The sequence below is a fragment of the Antedon mediterranea genome, chromosome 4, assembly GCF_964355755.1.
Source record: "Antedon mediterranea chromosome 4, ecAntMedi1.1, whole genome shotgun sequence".
NCBI lineage: Eukaryota > Metazoa > Echinodermata > Crinoidea > Comatulida > Antedonidae > Antedon > Antedon mediterranea.
The window spans coordinates 205,077-225,588 of NC_092673.1; the positions used below are offsets into that span (position 1 = coordinate 205,077).

General features: G+C 31.4%; 1 long non-coding RNA gene and 1 other non-coding gene across 2 annotated transcripts; both read right to left on the reverse strand.

Moving 5' to 3' along the window:
• Positions 1–627: 627 nt before the first annotated feature.
• Positions 628–20,512, reverse strand: LOC140047488 (uncharacterized). The gene is made up of 3 exons (XR_011844961.1): positions 20,216–20,512; positions 4,876–5,014; positions 628–2,298 (listed from the first exon to the last, which is right to left on the reverse strand). It is a non-coding gene; the product is annotated as an uncharacterized lncRNA (long non-coding RNA).
• Positions 15,979–16,050, reverse strand: Trnad-auc (transfer RNA aspartic acid (anticodon AUC)). Its single transcript has one exon. It is a non-coding gene; the product is annotated as a tRNA-Asp (tRNA).

Genomic DNA, 20,512 nt, shown 5'->3' on the forward strand with positions numbered 1-20,512 from the left:
TGTTAAAGCGTTTGAATCTGCCACTGAACGTTCGTGATTGCCTGAAATAAGTAAATGTTAAAGCGTTTGAATCTGCCACTGAACGTTCGTGGTTGCCTGAAATAAGTAAATGTTAAAGCGTTTGAATCTGCCACTGAACGTTCGTGATTGCCTGAAATAAGTAAATGTTAAAGCGTTTGAATCTGCCACTGAACGTTCGTGATTGCCTGAAATAAGTAAATGTTAAAGCGTTTGAATATCTGCCACTGAACGTTCGTGGTTGCCTGATAACGCTATCATCGTTGGTCCATTACGATGTCTCGCTTTACCTTTAATGATTATGAAAACAGGTTAATAATACCTTTACTATTATTATACGATTTGATATGTAACTATTTAATCTAATAAATAAATAAATAAATAAATATTTATGCAATAATTTACATTTGAAAATGAAGTCATACTGGGCGTAAAGATAAACACTTACCTTTAGGCCTATACGGAAAATTAAAAAGAAGAAAAATAAGTTGCACAATTTCAAGATCCTAAAGTTGTCCTTGTATAATTCTATAATATAAAATAAAAATATAATATATATTCTATAATATTCTTTATAAAAAACTATTGATGAATATAAACAACACATAGTCAAGGTGTAATATGGTGCATTTAATTTTTTCTTCAATTTACACAGTCATAAAAGTGGGCTTATTCATTAATTGCAAAGATTTTAAAAGTTACATCTTACATCAAATTCGTCCGTGAAACCATGCACAAATGAAACACGTTTATGCTGTGAGTGCAAAATTGCGACTTTAGTCAACGTTCGTACACATGGACGTAGGCTAGATGAGGCACTGGGAGTTCCATAGTTGGGAACCAAAAATATGCACCCCATTCATCAGTTTAAAAACAAAGACATGGAAAGCATATACATTTTGTCAAACAATAGCCATGATTTTCGCCTCCAGTGTTTCGATTTTTTTTTATTTTACTCCTTACACCTTAACCAGTCTACGTCATTGCTACGCACGACGCACGCGTCAAATAATGTGACGTAATGTCACAGACTAATTTAAGACAAAATGTTAGCGCTACCGTTAGGATTCTAACGTATTATACATAATAAATATACAATCATTTATCATTGATTTACACATTTTTACCGCAGGCATTATTTAGCTTATGAAATAATTACAGAATTAACACAAGACACGACATTGTTTTGGTTGGTTACAATCTTTATAAAGTGTTACTATAGACTAAAATGATTTTATTTATAATGTATGTATTGTTTTCACCTCTCCAAATGTATCGTGAATATATATTATCAGTGACATGTGAACAAGTCGAACCGATTTTGTAATTTTAATGTAAATTTTTTAAACTTTGTATAAAACAAAATGAACTATGATTGTAGGAAAGAATGACACTCTCCGCTGGACTTGTTGATTTGCGTTTACAGACTGTTTATCAAACATCGCGTACACATTCATCAAAATAGTGTGATTTTATACAGCACAATAATATATAATACATTTTGGACGTACATAAATGAAAGTCACCTTACCCCCTCTTTGATATTCTTGAATTGAGAGAGCATTTGATTAGACATCATATTTTAGGGACTATTATGTTGTCTTAATATCAAAATATTGAAACTTGAAAAGACCACGATGAGTTTCTGTAATTTAGGCCATTGAGGATAGAAACACCACCATTCTTTTAAAACATAAAATTTGAATAAATAAAGAAATTCCTTCATAGGCTAACTACAATAAATCCACTAATCGGTTATATAAAAAATGTTTTGTTTATTATAGCAATTTTAAATCACCAACATAGGTTTTTTTTTTTCATTTTTAAAAAGTAACAGATCATTTTTTTCCGTTGGACCATCAAATGCAAATTATTCAGTCATCAGAGTTGACTTTGAAATGATAGAATTCTCTCTGTGCTAATTATTGTAACATCTGAAAATAAGTTTATATTATAGTTTAACAACGATTAGCCTATCCTATAAAATATAAAAGACGTTTATTTTCTCTCTTCGTATGCATTTCTTTTCCGATTAAAAAAGCCGCTTCTTTTAGCTGCGTAATCGCCTATTTTTTGCCAGTCTACATCGTATGCGTTTTTTCCTGAACGTCTGTTGAAAAATCCACTTCTTTTTGATTGGCTTCCTTGCAAATATTGGTTTCTTAAATGATTCAAATATTTGATAATAGCTTCATGTTTTGCGATCTGTTCTTCAAGTTCAGCAATATCGCCCTCTTCTGGCCAAATTTGTGGTATACCAAGTCCAAGTGTGTTTTGAATCTGAAAGGACAGATAATAAATCGATTACGCCATGAATCAATCAATAATTCGATTACGCCATGAATCAATCAATAAATCGATTACATCATGAATCAATCAATAAATAAACTACGCCATGAATCAATCAATAATTCGATTACACCATTAATCAATCAATAAATCGATTACGCCATGAATCAATCAATAAATCGATTACGCCATGAATCAATCAATAAATCGATTACGCTATGAATCAATCAATAAATCGATTACGCTATGAATCAATCAATATATCGATTACGCTATGAATCAATCAATATATCGATTACGCTATGAATCAATCAATAGATCGATTACGCTATGAATCAATCAATAGATCGATTACGCTATGAATCAATCAATAGATCGATTACGCTATGAATCAATCAATAGATCGTTTACTCCATGAATCAATCAATAGATCGATTACTCCATGAATCAATCAATAGATCGATTACTCCTTGAATCAATCAATAGATCGATTACTCCTTGAATCAATCAATAGATCGATTACTCCTTGAATCAATCAATAGATCGATTACTCCATGAATCAATCAATAGATCGATTACTCCATGAATCAATCAATAGATCGATTACTCCATGAATCAATCAATAGATCGATTACTCCATGAATCAATCAATAGATCGATTACTCCATGAATCAATCAATAGATCGATTACTCCATGAATCAATCAATAGATCGATTACTCCATGAATCAATCAATAGATCGATTACTCCATGAATCAATCAATAGATCGATTACTCCATGAATCAATCAATAGATCGATTACTCCATGAATCAATCAATAGATCGATTACTCCATGAATCAATCAATAGATCGATTACTCCATGAATCAATCAATAGATCGATTACTCCATGAATCAATCAATAGATCGATTACTCCATGAATCAATCAATAGATCGATTACACTATGAGTCAATCAATAGATCGATTACACTATGAGTCAATCAAAAAATCGATTACGCCATGAATCAATCAAAAAATCGATTACGCTATGAATCAATCAAAAAATCGATTACGCTATGAATCAATCAAAAAATCGATTACACCATGAATCAATCAATAGATCGATTACACCATGAATCAATCAATAGATCGATTACACCATGAATCAATCAATAGATTGATTACGTCATAAATCAATTAAAAAATCGATTACACCATGAATCAATAAATAGATCGATTACACCATGAATCAATAAATAAATCGATTACACCATGAATCAATCAATAGATCGATTACACCATGAATCAATCAATAGATCGATTACACCATGAATCAATCAATAGATCGATTACACCATGAATCAATCAATAGATCGATTACACCATGAATCAATCAATAAAGCGATTACACCATGAATCAATCAATAAAGCGATTAAACTATGAGTCAATCAAAAAAATTGATTACTCTCTGAATCAATCAATAAATCGATTACGCCATAAATCAATCAATCGTGATATTAAAATAGTCAGTACTTGAATTAGTCGGATGTGGGAGGTCCATTCTCTGATTCTAATTGAATGTTGTTTTCATTACTTCTTCTATGGCTTTAAAATTACTACTGAAATATCAGTAAATGTTTGTTTGTTTTATGTTCCAATAGAAGGTATCCATGGAAATAATATATCGCACCTGATCGTATCTATCACCGTCACACAATACCTTATTGATATATTATATACAATTCTACCTTAGATGGCGGTTTATATATCATTATCTGTATCGTATCACAGTAATATATAATTTCAGAGTAGTATATTTATTTGTGTATACTGATGAAGCTAAAGTGTTCATAATAGTTAGTTGTATACGGGTAATTTTACATTATTGAATATTGTGTAGTAATTTGAAAAGATTATGGTGTCAAATTGAATTGAACTATAGGATGAACGATACGCATGACGTCTCTCGTAACTTGGACGTAGCGCAATGCATGTAACAATCATGGCGTGGTGATGTGTCACTAATATCGTCGCTTGTAATTGGTCAACGGACTTGTGCTTCGTGTACGCCTTGTGGGAAACCAAGTTTAGGTAAGAGATTGCGCGCGTCCCAATCAATGATGATGATGATGATGATGATGATGGAACAGTTAGGGCACTAACTAAATTTGCTATAATAACTTTATTTTGACATTTTGCAAGCGCTTAAATCTCCATAATACGCATTACTCATGAACATGTCAATCGTGTCAACAATAATTATACAATATATTATATTGGAAAAAACTCTCCGACCATTAATAGTAGTTGATTGTGAAACCAGTAATAGAAATAGGTTTGGACAATGTTCACACGCTAAAATGTCATATACAATAGTATTATGTAATAAATCATTCTACATAGAAATTTATATACTCAATGGTTCTGTGCATATTCATTGGTAATGTTGTGATGTATTTCCCTAATCATTGCTAATACTTTCGCTGAGTGATTTTGCGATAAAATTACCTCACTCATCAACAATATTTAAGGTTTAATATTCGTATGGAGTGCAATTTGTGACAAATATTAGCATTATAACTTACTGGCCCTGATTCATATTCTGCTATATCTTCTGTACTTCCACATCCAACCATCGTGATGGTAACCATCACAGTAAACAAAATTGAATACATATTCTATGCTTTCGTTATTGGTGTACTACCTCGCTTGTACGCTTTTTATCTGAAACAAACAAAATAGAATACCATGTTAAAATGTTGGAACATTGCATGGTATTACTATACCAGTGTAAGATTAAAGTATTCAGGGTTTACACTATATGTGATCAGGTGTACTACTATACTTCCTCATACTAATTCCTATAATATTTCATAATATAAATTCCATTCATTACTTTTAAAATTATCAATATTATTAGCATATTTCCACTATGTGATCAGGTGCACTACCCTTTCCTCATGTTGATTCCATAATATTTCAAGTTCATTTATTAATTTTAACATTATCAATATTATTTTAGGCCATCCAATTAATGACGTCAATATTGTTTCCATATTTAGGCTATATAATGATCTATTCTCTAAGTATTTGATTATATTTGTTTTTGCTGCTAGTAAGAAATTAGATCTCCCTCCCGGCCCATGGGAAATTTAACGTTATGAATTAATTAAATTTAAGGTATAGAAAGAAGAATTGAATTGATATTAGATTTTCCGTCCAGGGTGATGCTTGTTTACATGTTCTATTTAGGTTAAAGGCTGCTTTTAATTTCTGAAATTGTATGTGGTTAGCCACTAACTTCTTAGTTAGTTAGTACTTCAACCACCATAACTCATGGCCACATTTATTCTACAGTACTGCCTCATCACACCTCTTTTCTAATTTTTTTTTTATAGAATTCTGTGCGCAATATGTCTGACTATTATCTGCCCTTTTATAAAGTGCACGCTACTTTGCAATCAAAAAAGATGGATAAATGATAATAAAATGAAAGTGTAATGAAGAATGAATGCAAAGTTGAGTAAATCTCTCAAAAGACAACACAAATAAGGATCGTTTACATAGTGGGTGTCTTTATACGAGTAAGTTGCCAACAGATTCAACAAACCCACAATATCGCAAGAGTCATCTAGCACTTCCAATGATTTGCCTATCTATTACACTCGTCTTTAATTCCCTGAAGCATGTAGAAATCTTCATCCGAAACCAATTATCCTTAATATGTGATTCCTATCGCACATTAAGCGACTGTAATTGAACATGAGAATTTTAAATCCAATATTCGAAAATGTTGCAGATTTAATCTTAGAATGCGAATAAATATCAATATATAATATAGATATATAGTCTTCTCACTAATGAATAGGAGCTGTGTTATGATGTCGTCGAATAAGTGTCATCTTCAAAAATGACATAGTAAAGTATACTAATTTATTTCTACTATTAGATCATCACATAGCTGTTCACTCCTGTACCGTGTCTTACTCCTGTACCGTGTTCTACTATTAGATCATCACATAGCTGTTCACTCCTGTACCGTGTTTTTTTTATATATACTATCTATAGTATGACATGGCCTTTTGAAAAACGTTTTCCGTCATTTCCACGACTTGTTTCTATATTTTTCTGTTTTGGGCAGGATGGTTTGTTATTGTGCTAAAGTCTACACTTTTTCCTTTTAAATCATTTTATATATAATAATCTTTATTGTCTTTCTTTCTTGTTTGTTCTTTTTCACATACATAAAATCAAAACTAAAGACAAAAGACCAAAAATAAAGCTTTCGCTTATCGAGTTTTGGCCTTTTAAAGTAAATAAAACTTAAACTAGAACGTATATCATTTCTGAGAAAGAAAAATCTGAAGAAAATTAATTACATAAATGAAAATTAATAACTCACTGGCATTATCAATATGAATATGAAATAAGTAATAGAAGAGTATTATACACATTTTTTTTGTTTTGTTTTTTAAATAAAAAAAACTAGAAAAAAACTAAGCATCATATAAGGTTATTAAATGTTCTTTGACTTTGATGGCAAATTGTGTTCTAAATGAAATTGACTTAATATTTACTGGGAGTTTATTCCAGAGTTTGGGACCTTGGTATGTTATATTGGTTTGACATAGAGTTGTACGGCAAAAGGGGATCGAGAGATTAAATATTTGGTTTATCCAGTTATTATTTATCAATAATGTGGTATAAATTTGGAAAGCACTAATTACATTCTATTAACGGAATCAGGTGGACGTGATAACATTTTGCATTTATTAACCTAAAGCTTGCTTCCCACGTGACGCAACGCAAGGACGTATACGCAACCTAAAGCTTGGTTCCCACTAGAACGTAACGCAAGGACGTAAACGCAACGTCCTTGCGTTACGTTCTAGTGGGAACCAAGCTTTAAAGCGTGGTTCCCACTAGCGACGCAACGCAAGGACGTAACGCAACGCAAGTGAATTGACCAATCACAAGCGATGGCTTATTCGCTTGTGATTGCTAACTGTCTATAACTTCGCTTGTCATTAGTTAAAACTAGATGGTACGCTCGCTTCGCTCGCGTACCATCTAGTTCGTGCCCACAGATGGTTCTCGAATACATAGTAATTTCAGCGTAAAAAAACTGGCGATTTCAAATGTACGTACGGCAGGACTATAAAACATTGTCGTTTACAGAAACAAATAAATAGACACAATGATTTATGTAGTCAACCAAAATTAGCACCTAGAAACTTGTCACAAAATGAGTCGAAATTTGTTATTTGGACTCATTTAAACAAACCCAATTTTGTTAAATTATTCTTTATATTTCTTTATTATCCAATCAGTAACGAAATGTTTTTTTTATATAGGCCTATAAATAATATACCACTAAATAGAGTCAAACGATTTAATACCGTACTTTATTAAAACTGTCTCTGTCTCATGGTCGATTGAAATAGTAAAGTACAATTAAAGACCACTAATACGTTTATATTTTTGTAATTATTAATGAATACAAACGTTGAGAAACAACTGACAGTAAAAAAGTATATATTATTATGTGTTTATAATCTAAAAGTAGGGGCTACCCACACTCACAGTAATAACGTTTATTAGTATATTTGTTTATATTATATCTAACAGTACCAACACACTTTTGATTCAAATGGCGATCAAAAGTGGTTAATACCTATTTGCAGTATTGTATAGCATTACAATACTATTTCTGTTTATTCTCCAAGGGTCTATAAATTGACCTACTTGTGTTAACCCATGGAGGTAAGCAATAATTTGGAATGTTCCATTCATTGCAAATCAATACATTTCTATAAACGTTATTAAATCTATCAAAATAGTATTTTTTAAAGAAAATCGGCCTGTCTTCAACATTATGATGCTGTACTCGAGCTGTTCAACCGGTTTTCAGCCATTAAAAACAGTTATCGTAGGAGGAGATAGGAAAATGCGAAGCATCCTCGTATTATTGTATGCGGGTATTTTTCACGATGGACATATATTAAACAGTGTATACCACGATCGGAAAACACCCCTATTTGGGGCAAATAATGGAACCTAAATTCGTTTTAATCGTCAATAACTAATTATCTGACTCAATTTAATTAGTAAACAGGGTTACATCAGGTGGTTAAAATCAGTACCGAAAGTACGAACCAACTGTGTATACCATCGAGTAAAAATTCTAGAAGTAAGGCGCGATTTACCGAATTTTGCCCTTACGTAAATTTATATATAGACGCTTGCGTTGCATTTACGTCTTTGCGTTACGTTCTCGTGGGAACCAAGCTTTAAGCTTGCTTCCCACGTGACGCAACGCAAAGACGTATACGCAACGCAAGCGTGTTGACCAAAGGCAGCTCACTTACGTTGCGTCTACGTCCTTGCGTTGCGTCCTAAAGGGAACCAAGCTTTATTAAATGAAAGTATTATGGGTGTAATCGACTAATTCAAACAAACTTTTCAATCTAAACAAAATTTAAGCTTAAAATTATTTTTGTACAATAATATTTTTACAAAAATACAATCAATTTAGACACTGCGTTGTTGTGGAATTCGCATTACTAAAAGCTGAATCATTAGAATGCAATTTTTTTATAAAGAAATTGCTTATTTTAATATATTTTAAAGTATGTTTTATGTATGACCGTTTTCAACAAACCGATAATTATCTGGGAAATTATTCCAATTCTATCTTTTTATCATTTTGAATGGAATTAATTTGTGAATGTAATGTAACAGAAGAATAAAAATAGATTATTATATCAATTCAATCCAACGCATGCGCGGTAGTGACAGAATCTTCTCGGAATTTGGAAGATGAGTGAAAGTATTTGGAGAGATGCTGGCCGTAGTGGTGGAATCTTGTCTATTACGTCATAAATTGAGTTAACACTCTAACTCGATATGTTAATGTGTTCCTATAATAAGAAACTTTGGTTAATAAGTATATCAGCACACCTCTTTGAATTGTCGGTTTAAGTTCATCATCACAGGATTCATTCAATTCAATTCAATTCGACCAAAATTGGCAAACATCAACATAAAAACAAAACAAGAAAGTATCATTTGGTCAAGGGAAGACTGTTGCCCGTCTTCATAATTACATAACGTATGCAAACAAAGAAACAATTTTACAATAAATAACAAAAAAAAGCGCCCAATTTAACAATCGGTTGACGGCACAAGTCCGTTGTCAATGAACAAGAACATAAATAACGAAGGATTAACGTTAATAGAATGTTCATTAAGCTCTGTCTACACTATCGAACTAGTTTGACAAAAAAAGTGTGATGCGCCCAAATATGGTAGTGATATGCTTAAATATGGTAGTGATATGACATCATTGTGTCCATATATGGGCACATCACATTTTTTTGTCACATAAAGTTTGATAGTGTAGACAGAGCTTTACACAAGGATTGAAGTCACGTGATACTATTATAACATTTATTTATTATACGATTTACAAAAAGGTTAGATTTTTTTAAATACACAATTTAAATTCAAAAATAGGTTTTATGTTCTAAAGTAAACCTAACATAAACATATCTTATATTCACTACGTAGAGTTTTTTTTTAATTATTATCATTATTATTGTAGGTCGGTTATAAATATTTTATCAAATTGTTGAAGGTCAGCATTAGTCTCAATGCCATAGCTTTTACACGTAAATATACAATAAATAATTCAGTTTTTAATCCACAAAACTTTAATTGAAACGATGTATTTTTTATACTCTGTAATTTTAAAGAACATTTGGATTAAAATAAATAAAAACGAACTAATTTGTTATTTTTAAAATCCATCAATCATTTGTAAATTGTTGTTATACTACAACACTTTTGAAAGGTTCTTAAGAATCAATCGGTTTATTTAAACGACAAGAAATTAAAAAAAAACAAATTAATGAACTTTTCTACTAATAACGTAATACAAATGACAGAATACTTGTACTACTGGCAATGTATTTATTATAATTTGCTTAATATTTCATTCCTTATAATACAATTACATTTCACATAAACGTACGTGATCAGTTGATTAAACATTAAAATTAACGCCACGTTTCCATTAGACCCTTCTAATGGAGGAGTATTCAATATAGTTAAAACGGGTATTTTAACTCTATTTTTTTAGCAATGTTTTAAGCGTGATAGCTTTCATTTCATGTGATTTAAATGATAAGATAATGGATATGTTGCTCCATAGTAGGTTTATATACAGCCACAGTGGCTGTGAGCTGCTCACCCTTCTTTACTCGTGACTATGGACTATTACAGGTGTATTGATTGGGATAGCGGTAGACCTTATTAAAACAAACTCATTTTTAATTTGCAGTTCTTATAATCCTTTGTTTCACAATCCGATTCTTATTTTTAATTGTTTCTTTAAACATAATACCGTCGGCAATTATGCCAATTAATTATCAACAAGGTAGAGTTGGTTATTTGCCACCTACTTCTCCATTTAAGATTATTTTTTCTGAGACCACATCCCTCAATGTAAGACTGTTTGCCTCCGTCACTGTAGACCACCTCTGTGCTTTTAGACCATCCCCCTTAATTTAAGATTGTATGACTCTGTATGATGTAATTCTCACACCCCTTAATGTACTGTTTGCCTTCATCACCGTAGACCAGCCCTCGTTTTAAGATGGTTTATCTTTGTGATTGCACACCATTCCCTTCAATTTATGTTTTCTCCTGTCACTCTTGACTACACCCTTTATGTAAAATTGGTTCGCTTCTGTCAAGGTTTGCCTCTGTTACTCTAGAACAACCCCTTAATGTTCGCTTCTGTCATGTCAATGTAAACCACACCTCTCTAATATTGCATGTTACCTCTGTAGCTACACATCCCTCAATTTAAGCTTGCTTGCCTCTGTTACTCTAGAACAACCCCTTAATGTTCGCTTCTGTCAATGTAAACCACACCTCTCTAATATTGCATGTTACCTCTGTAGCTACACATCCCTCAATTTAAGCTTGTTTGCCTCTGTTACTCTAGAACAACCCCTTAACGTTCGCTTCTGTCAATGTAAACCACACCTCTCTAATATTGCATGTTACCTCTGTAGCTATACATACCCCTCAATTTAAGCTTGTTTGCCTCTGTTACTCTAGAACAACCCTTTAATGTTCGCTTCTGTCAATTAAACCACACCTCTCAATTTAAACCTGTAGACCACACTCTTCATGATTATTTATGATTTCTAACCTATGTTTAATATGTGAACCATTGTAATTTCATTAGACATTATCATATTTTTCCAATAATTGAATGGTGCATCATCAATTTTCCTATATTTACGATGTGCATTAATTATACCCAATGTTTGTAATTGACATGATAATTTTGTAAAAATATAGTCCATAACCTACGCATTATCACTCGTCTGTGATCTAATAACCAAGGCTATAGAGCGGAATTATACTACTGCGAAATAAGCGTAAAATAATATCGGAAGCGGTCAAGTTGATAATGTTATATAAAGCTAATTGCAAAGATTATAGACTTGATGGTGTCATCTAAGTGCGTATCTGAACGTTTGAAGTATATTCATTACAATGATATAAGTGTCATGTAGTGGCTAACTTGATGTTATTACCATTGTAGTGCTAACGTGCTTATTAAGTAGCGTGATAGATGTTGAGTAGATTAGATTTTTTTTACATTTAACTTAGGCAATTTTATTTTTTATAATTTCTTTTTTATTCATTAGGATTTGTAATATTTAATATAGGGATTACGTTACAGAAGCTCACACATCAGCTCTCCAATAAATCATAAATAATACTTTTTTTTTAAGTTCGAATGTGTAACCAGTCTCAAATGTCCTATTTTTTTTTCAAAAGCTTTTCCAACTTTCATAAAGAAGTAGCTGATATAAACTACTTAAAACAATTTTTAAAAACGTTCGGCGTTTTCCCGAAATGTAGAATAAACAAGTATTTGTAATGACATTTTAAATTTAATATTATCATTTTATTAAATTTATTAATATAGATAACATAACAAAAGTATAACATTAATGTTTGAATTTTCCTGGCGCCTCTAAAATGACGGGAATAAAATGATTCTAATCTCAAAGCAAGAACCACATCAAAAAATCAGAAATCAAATTGATATTCTAGAATATTGATCAAGCTGATGTACTTCGAATAACAACGATTATACAGCCTTGAACTGATAAATGTGAGACAAAAATAAAATAGATAAATTATTCGACTAAGTCTCCATTAAATGGGCAGTGGAATAATCAGAATGACATTAACAGGAATTGTTTGGAAGAGTTGATGGAACAGACTTTACTAATAGCTTTTAAAAGGTGTTTTTATCAAAATTAATATCAAGAATATAGAGAATGAGAGGCTATGGCAGTATAGCGACTGTCATACAATATTATTGTATGCTAAAGGTTATTTTGAGTTATTGCTAATTATTTTATAATAATTGGTTTGCTTATAATATTCATAATTGTTGTTTTCTTTAAAATAACACATTTTCATATGAAATTTAAAACACTTTATTCGGTGGTCAGTAATCTATAGGCCTATTTAACAAAATTGTAATTTTATATTTTATAACTCAGAGGTTTATTTATCATTTATCATCAACTGTCCCCCTACGTCATAAATATAGGTACTTAGATAAAGACTACACAGTTTTATTTAGCTCCTTAATTATGACTAACAACTATCGGAAATACTATCAACAAATATACATTTAAGTATGGCAAGCCAATATTGCATTTATCTTCTTTAACTTAGTAGGCCTACTTGTCAGCATGGAGTAACCTTTTCTCCATGACAAGACAAAACGGATTTTTAGTAAACCAAAAACTAAACTTCAATTACCGTCCAAATCGACCTTCAGTTTTTTCTTCGTGGGTTAACCAAGTAACGATCAGAAATGATGGGAAACAAAATAAGAGCGGCTAAAACGATAGAAAATTTAATATGGTCAGCCAACATTGCCTTTAGCAGTTAAAACCAAGTCAATCTAAGAATGATGGAATCAGACCAATATTAAGGAAGATGATACTTGCTTTTGAATCCGAGCTAGTCAGTCGATAATGTAATATAATACTCAAAATGTTAATTCTATAGCAATATCGCTTCAAACGCAACAGGCATAAATATGATAATTGATACAATAGATATACGTATCTATTTCAAACTCAAGAGAAAGCGTTTATGTATATATGAGATGGTTAATATATCGTAGACAAAGATTAAAATGGCAAAGATCAAATTAATGCAATACATTTCGGTACTTAGAAGTTGTTTGAAGATCTATTTTAAAGGATCGTTTCCTGTTTCTGCTGCAGCCTACGTGTTCAGATTATGTTTTAACGAACATATCAAATTAAATAGCATGTTTTAGGTAAACGAGAAGATATTTATACTCGATCGAACACGGAAAGATGTGCAAGATCAAATTTAATATTTTTGGTAAATTAAACCGATGCTCTATTTGCCGAATCTACTCAAATCTTGTTATAACGAATCATACCTTGGACGAGTTTGAATACAGATCTATTGAAAAAGACAATTCTTAAGCCAATCGTGTTTCAATACTGTGAAACCAGTTTATTGTAAACGAATCAAATGAAAGGGGGATAGGGCCGATTAAACAAGACAAAGTTCGAAATTTAGACATATAGGTTTAAGATTTTAATACATTTTTTTCATAACATTGCAAGAAATAAGAAGGAAAACACTGACTTGTGTTATAGCTTATAAAAGTAATTTTGAATTAGTGACGTATAGTAGCATTTCCAATAGATGTTAATGGTTCTTGCGGCCTGCCTTTCCTGGACTCTTTATCTTAAGCAGCACTTAAACATGTACTTAAGAATGCAATTCACATTCTTTTTGTTCCCACCCCTTCTCATTATAATGGAAGTCATTTAAAACTCGAACTCTATAACAATTACCATAAAGATAATGTTGTGTGTGCGTGTTTTTTTTCACCTTTTTTATGTATTATCTGTTTTATTTGAAGATGTTGTGTGTGCGTGTTTTTTTTTCACCTTTTTTATGTATTATCTGTTTTATTTGAAGATGTTGTGTACAAAAACACATTTCTAATGTAATGTTTCTTTTATTGGAAAAAACGCGCATTCATTCATTCATTTTATTTCTTCATTTATTACATTACTATTTGAATCCATTATTCATATGATATTCAAGAAATTCCCCCACGTTGAAAGAACATTCAGATGAATCTTTATGAAGAAAAGACTTCACTACTAAAGCTGATGTAAGACCCAGGGAATCCAGGTTTTTGCAAACATATTGTTGCTTATTGTGCCAATATTAAAGAACTATCGAACGTAAAGATGTTTCCGTGACTCAGAAACGTCTATGAGAAAGAAAATAATGTCCGTGACTGTTTTACAAAACTAAAGAGTATTAAAGATAACACCTGCAATAAGGAAACACATTAATGTTTGTTACGCAGGTAAAAGGTCTAAGAAGCTACTAAATCTATTTCTTATTTAATATATACATTTACTCGGTCAGTTAATTGTTTGTTTTTTTTTTTGTTTTTTTTTTATTATATTCAGTTCACCAACAGCGATGAAACCGCCACTAACAGGTTGAATCAAAGAACGTGAAGATGATAATACTTCTATACGAATATATGTAACTTAAATACCGATGCCATTGTAACATAAATAAAAGTGATAATTACAATTAAAATTTATAGGGATACTGATATTGTCTCAATTGGTAAAAGCGCGCAGTACCTTATGGCAAAAAAGAATTAACCAATGTGATAAACGGTAAAGTGTCTACGACGCTATTTTGATGTTTCCTTTACAAGATAAAATTTAAAGTATGTATGTATAACAGACAAGCACATTCGTCATTTATTTTATTTAAAATCACAAGTAAAAAAGTTTGTTTTGAAAAATTACCAGTTATTCAAAACAGTTAACCATTACCGATGAGTAAACGTCATAACTAAATTTGGCTCTTACATCATCAGTCATGGAAACAAATCGTGACCTTTGGTTTCAAGGGTCTTTAAAAAAATGAGTATAGGATGAATGTACCTTTTTAAGTCATACCCAGTTGTAAATATTATTTGCTAAGATTTTGTTTAATTACTTGTTCAAATTAGACAAATTAACGCCCATGTCAGGCTATCCAAAGTATTTTTCCAGAGAAAAAGGAAGAAAATGACGCAATTCAGTTACATAATGTAAAATATATGTTCTTTGCCTGATTTGTTTATATATATATAAACACATTAGGCAATGAATATTAAAATTGAAATTCAATTAATTAATTTGAAACGATAAAGATGAGGAAATCTGTGAGAATGAGAAAAATTCGCCCCAACCGAGACTCGAACCCGGACCGCCTGCTTCATGCAGATGTCCTAGCCATTAGACCACTGGGGCTTTCATGGTATTGTTCAAACTCGATTGGATAGCGACTCTTTAACATTCTCGGCGAAGTACGGCGGAACAGCACTAGTCCTCAGTTGTACGCACGCGCACCAGAGATCAAATTGATTTATTCACGAGGCGGGATCTCCGAAGAGATACTTTTATATATATAAACACATTAGGCAATGAATATTAATTCAAAACCGCCCGGTGATATACTGAAATTCAATTAATTAATTTGAAACGATAAAGATGAGGAAATCTGTGAGAATGAGAAAAAGTCGCCCCAACCGAGATTCGAACTCGGACCGCCTGCTTGATATGCAGATGTCCTAACCATTAGACCACTGGGGCTTTCATGGTATTGTTCAAACTCGATTGGATAGCGACTCTATAAACCAAACAAAAGTGAGAATAACAATGAAATAGTTATTATTATTATTATTGGAAATAACTGTATTGAAGAGGAATTGAATAAATAGTGGTTAACCCCACAAAAAAAAGATTTTGTTTAATACTTGTTCAAATTAGACAAATTAACGCCCATGTTAGGCTATCCAAAGTATTTTTCCAGCGAAAAAGGAAGAAAATGAAGCAATTCAGTTGTCGCTTAAAACGGTGTCAATGAAATAGTAACGATTATATCCTGTCAACGCGAATCAGACAAAATAGCCTGAACTAATTAAACTAAACCATTAATGTTCATTGAAAATCATAAAATACACATTCAAGTACACGTAAATTTTATTAGATTAAATACACTGTTATCATTAGTTGACAGATAATGTTACTCTTATTTGAAATGACAAATTTAGAAATGTGTTTTATAAAAGAAAAAAGTCTGCAACTCAATTAAAATAACAGGGTTAGTAATGAGCAGGAACTACAGTATAATATAAAGACTACAAGATTAAATTGGATAAGAAAAAACGCATTCTAAAGTGCTGATTTGCGTTTGTATTTCCACCGTCAATGCAATTTCAAAAAGGAAGACACTACTTCACATCGTCAACGACCAATAGAAACGTCCAGTGTCACTAAGAGCAATAACTATAAAACAATGTTTAAAACATGTAAAACAAAATCGATAAAAATGACAAACGCAAAATGAAAAATAAGATACAATGGTTAAAATGCAATGGTATCCAATGGTTACCAAACAACTTACCTTTGCATTTTGCCCAAATAATTCTAAAAAATATGATTGATTACATCAACAACAGCCTAGCTGTGACACCATTCGTCATATTAAAGGAAATGCTGACGACATTATGCTATGTGAACCAATGCTTTTTTTGATTGACCATTACGCAGGTGTGAGTACATAAATAGAATTATTGATTGTCATATTATTCTGGTTAAAGGTATACGAAACAATTAACTTCAACATTAATAAATATTAATTTAACTTCGATATAGACACTGACTTTTGTACAATATTCCTTGATCGTAAAAAATAGATTGTCCATAGTATAACATTTAAACAGCTTGCAAATAAGCGGTATAATTTATCCGATAAAAATTACAACTTTGTTAAATGGAATCCAAATCAAGTTTAAAAATGAATTTAAATTCAAGTCCACATTGTTTATATAGCCAAAAAGCTACATGGACCTTACACAAGAAGAATGCATTTTCTTTAGCTAAGTCCCTTTACAAACAAGTAAGGTACAAGACAGTAACATAATAGAAAAAGCAGCGCGAGTTTCAACAAAAATTGTAGCTGCATGGATCTAGATATATTTCTTTAACACGTTAGTTGGGAAGTAAAACAATATTCAAAATGTTCACTTGATATTGATAAAAATACTCTGAAACAAATCAGCTGTAAGTCCTATAACGTATAAAGATATTTGATTAAGTTTAATACTACAGTAGGTTCCCTACATGAAGTCCTATAACGTATAAAGATATTTGATTAAGTTTAATACTACAGTAGGTTCCCTACATGAAGTCCTATAACGTATAAAGATATTTGATTAAGTTTAATACTACAGTAGGTTCCCTACATGAAGTCTTAACAAAATACCGTAGCAATAATAATTTGGCCAAAACACCTCGTTACTGTTACTCTATTTCTTTCTAAACATTTTCACGTTTTCACACATTGTACAATTATTTAAAATAATCTTGTTTTTAGTGTGATATTATTGAATTTCACAAGAATAAGAACTTGTTTAACAAATTCAAGATTCCATTTCCAACGATTTAATAAATAAATTAACGCTTACTCGTGAAGTTTGATGCGACATCCAGTTCAATTCTTTGTTAATTTTTCATGTTTCAATATTTATACTAGTTAATTATTAAATCAATGTTTAGTATTCTCGTTATGTTACAAATAATCTATAAATACATATTAACTTTAATATATAGATATTAAAGACATTCCGTCCTGGGAACATTTGTAATTGGATCAATCTTAGTCATACTATAAATTTGTCACAAACTATAAACTGTAAACATTTGCTTACTATGCTGTTTTTTTTTATACAGTCAATTTGTTTATGCATAATAGAAAAATAACGCTTAAAAAAGAACGACGTTTCAACTCCATCATGGGTTCATTATGGAGTCGAAACGTCGTTCTTTTTAACCGTTATTTTTCTATTATGTAGTTACAATAAGCGTACCCTCATTCGCAATTTGTTTATTCTTATTAAATATTGAAAAATACTTAATTGTACATATTGAAAACACAATCATATTTAAATAAGGTTCGCGATATCACCTATTGAAACTTTTTATTAGTTTTAAATCAGAAGAGATTAGTTTACTTCTGATATGATCGATTACTGTAAATTATTTAGTTATGTAATACAGCTATTAAATGCATTCACTCAATAACAAAAAATAAAATTTACTGACTAATTACGACTGGAAAAATGTGATCTAAAAAAACAAACTGAATTGAAGACTTGACGTTGTCTCTTCTATGTCAACATTCGTTTAGTCTCGGCAGCAGAAAATACAAATGCCATACACGATAAAAGAGTAACGTTACCATTATGTTTATACATGACATGTTGTTTTCCATTATCAATTTATTAATAAACACAAGAGTCAAACGTGATGTTTTTACATTGCATTTCGCACACTAAATAATATCAATGACACGACTGTATTAAAACGCTTTGAGTAATAGTTTTTGATATTGTTTTAATTATTGCAAATTTTAAATATAGACCTGAAAATGCCATTAGGAATGGAATTGAAATATCAGCTTACATTATTGAGCCTTTCGATCATATTAAACGTTACGTTATTCAAATACAATTATATTTAGGAACCCGTCACCAATGAGATAAGCATTACTTTTCGAAGATACGTCAACGTGACGGGCGCGCACGTGCAGAGACGCTTCCGCCGATGAATTAGTGATGAGTTTTCAGTTCGATCACTGTAAACTCAAAACAGAGGGTTAGACTGTATTTCAAACTATAGAAAATCTTTCAATTACATTTTCAATCTAGATTTTGAATAATTCTCCTAATTCTAAAGCTCAATTAGTTACTTGGATTAGTCTATTTTTGTGTCTGGATTATCATCGTACACTTTTGGAGTTATGCTATTCGAATTAGTTGATTGTGTGGGTAGCGTCCATTATCCCAAAATGGAGAGATTAAAGCCTCAATCTGTTCACTTAATGACCGTCAAATGTGTAGATATATTATTTACGTGTTTGGTTATTTCAAAACAGATATGAATATTTGTATATTGTTTTGTTCGAACTAAATAATGCCAAAACCATCTTACGATTCTGGTCCTTATTTTTTTCAAAAGTTACAAAATACAAACCGTCATCTAATTGTGAGAGCCTTTGAATTGGATAGTTCTTGGCTTGTCTGTATCATTTAACCTAAATATTGGCACCTGAATGATCGAACCAATAACTTTCTCAATTCCAGCGCAACATACCGCCGTACGTAATACGCACATTGCAACGCATTGGTGAGAAACGCGTACTGCAAAATATATACGAGAATGAAAGAAAAACGATAGCTCTCAGCATTTAATTTACTGCGGAAAAATATAAACGCGTGTAACATATTTATTAGAAACTTAACCCTGACTAAGTATGTCAACAATATTAATTGCAGCCAGAAGCAATCGCTTTCTAATGAAAAAACTGTTGCTTTTGAGAAGTGATAGGAACAGATATAATGAGGTTATATAGTCCATTTAAAATTATTATGTATAAAATAACATTTCTTTATAAATACAGTACAGTACAGTATGAGTACAGTATACATTATTACTACAAAGGCGTTTCTAAATTTCATTTTGCATATTCAACATTATTCATGGTCTAAATCCTAATAATATTGAAATTTAAAATGTAATCTAATTATCATGCTAATTATTGATTGGTGTATTTAGATTACAAGACTCGGTGTTGATCGATTAAAACCTGCGTCTACGTCTTAAGAATTATGCTGGTTTGGTAAGAAATTACTAGCAATCTCAAAAAACAATATTATACTATATAATGATAATTTTTTTAATAGATACAACTTACCTACTTTTGTGAGGCTACCAACAAATTTACTGTCCGTAGCGAAATCTCCCGTTAGCTGCGATCGTTGCGAGGTACTTTATAACTATGAATTGTCTTACCAAACTTAGCTTGCTTATCGTCGGCGCGCCACGTTCCTATTGGCCAGTATTTCGTCATCAACTACGTCACAAGCACTGCGTGAATTATGCGTGTCGTTTTTCATTGTTACTTGAATGTGTAAGTTGTGCGTTCAGATTTGCTAGCTAATTACACTCAACAACATCTCCCCCGTATCGTCTATATTGACCAGCTCAATGG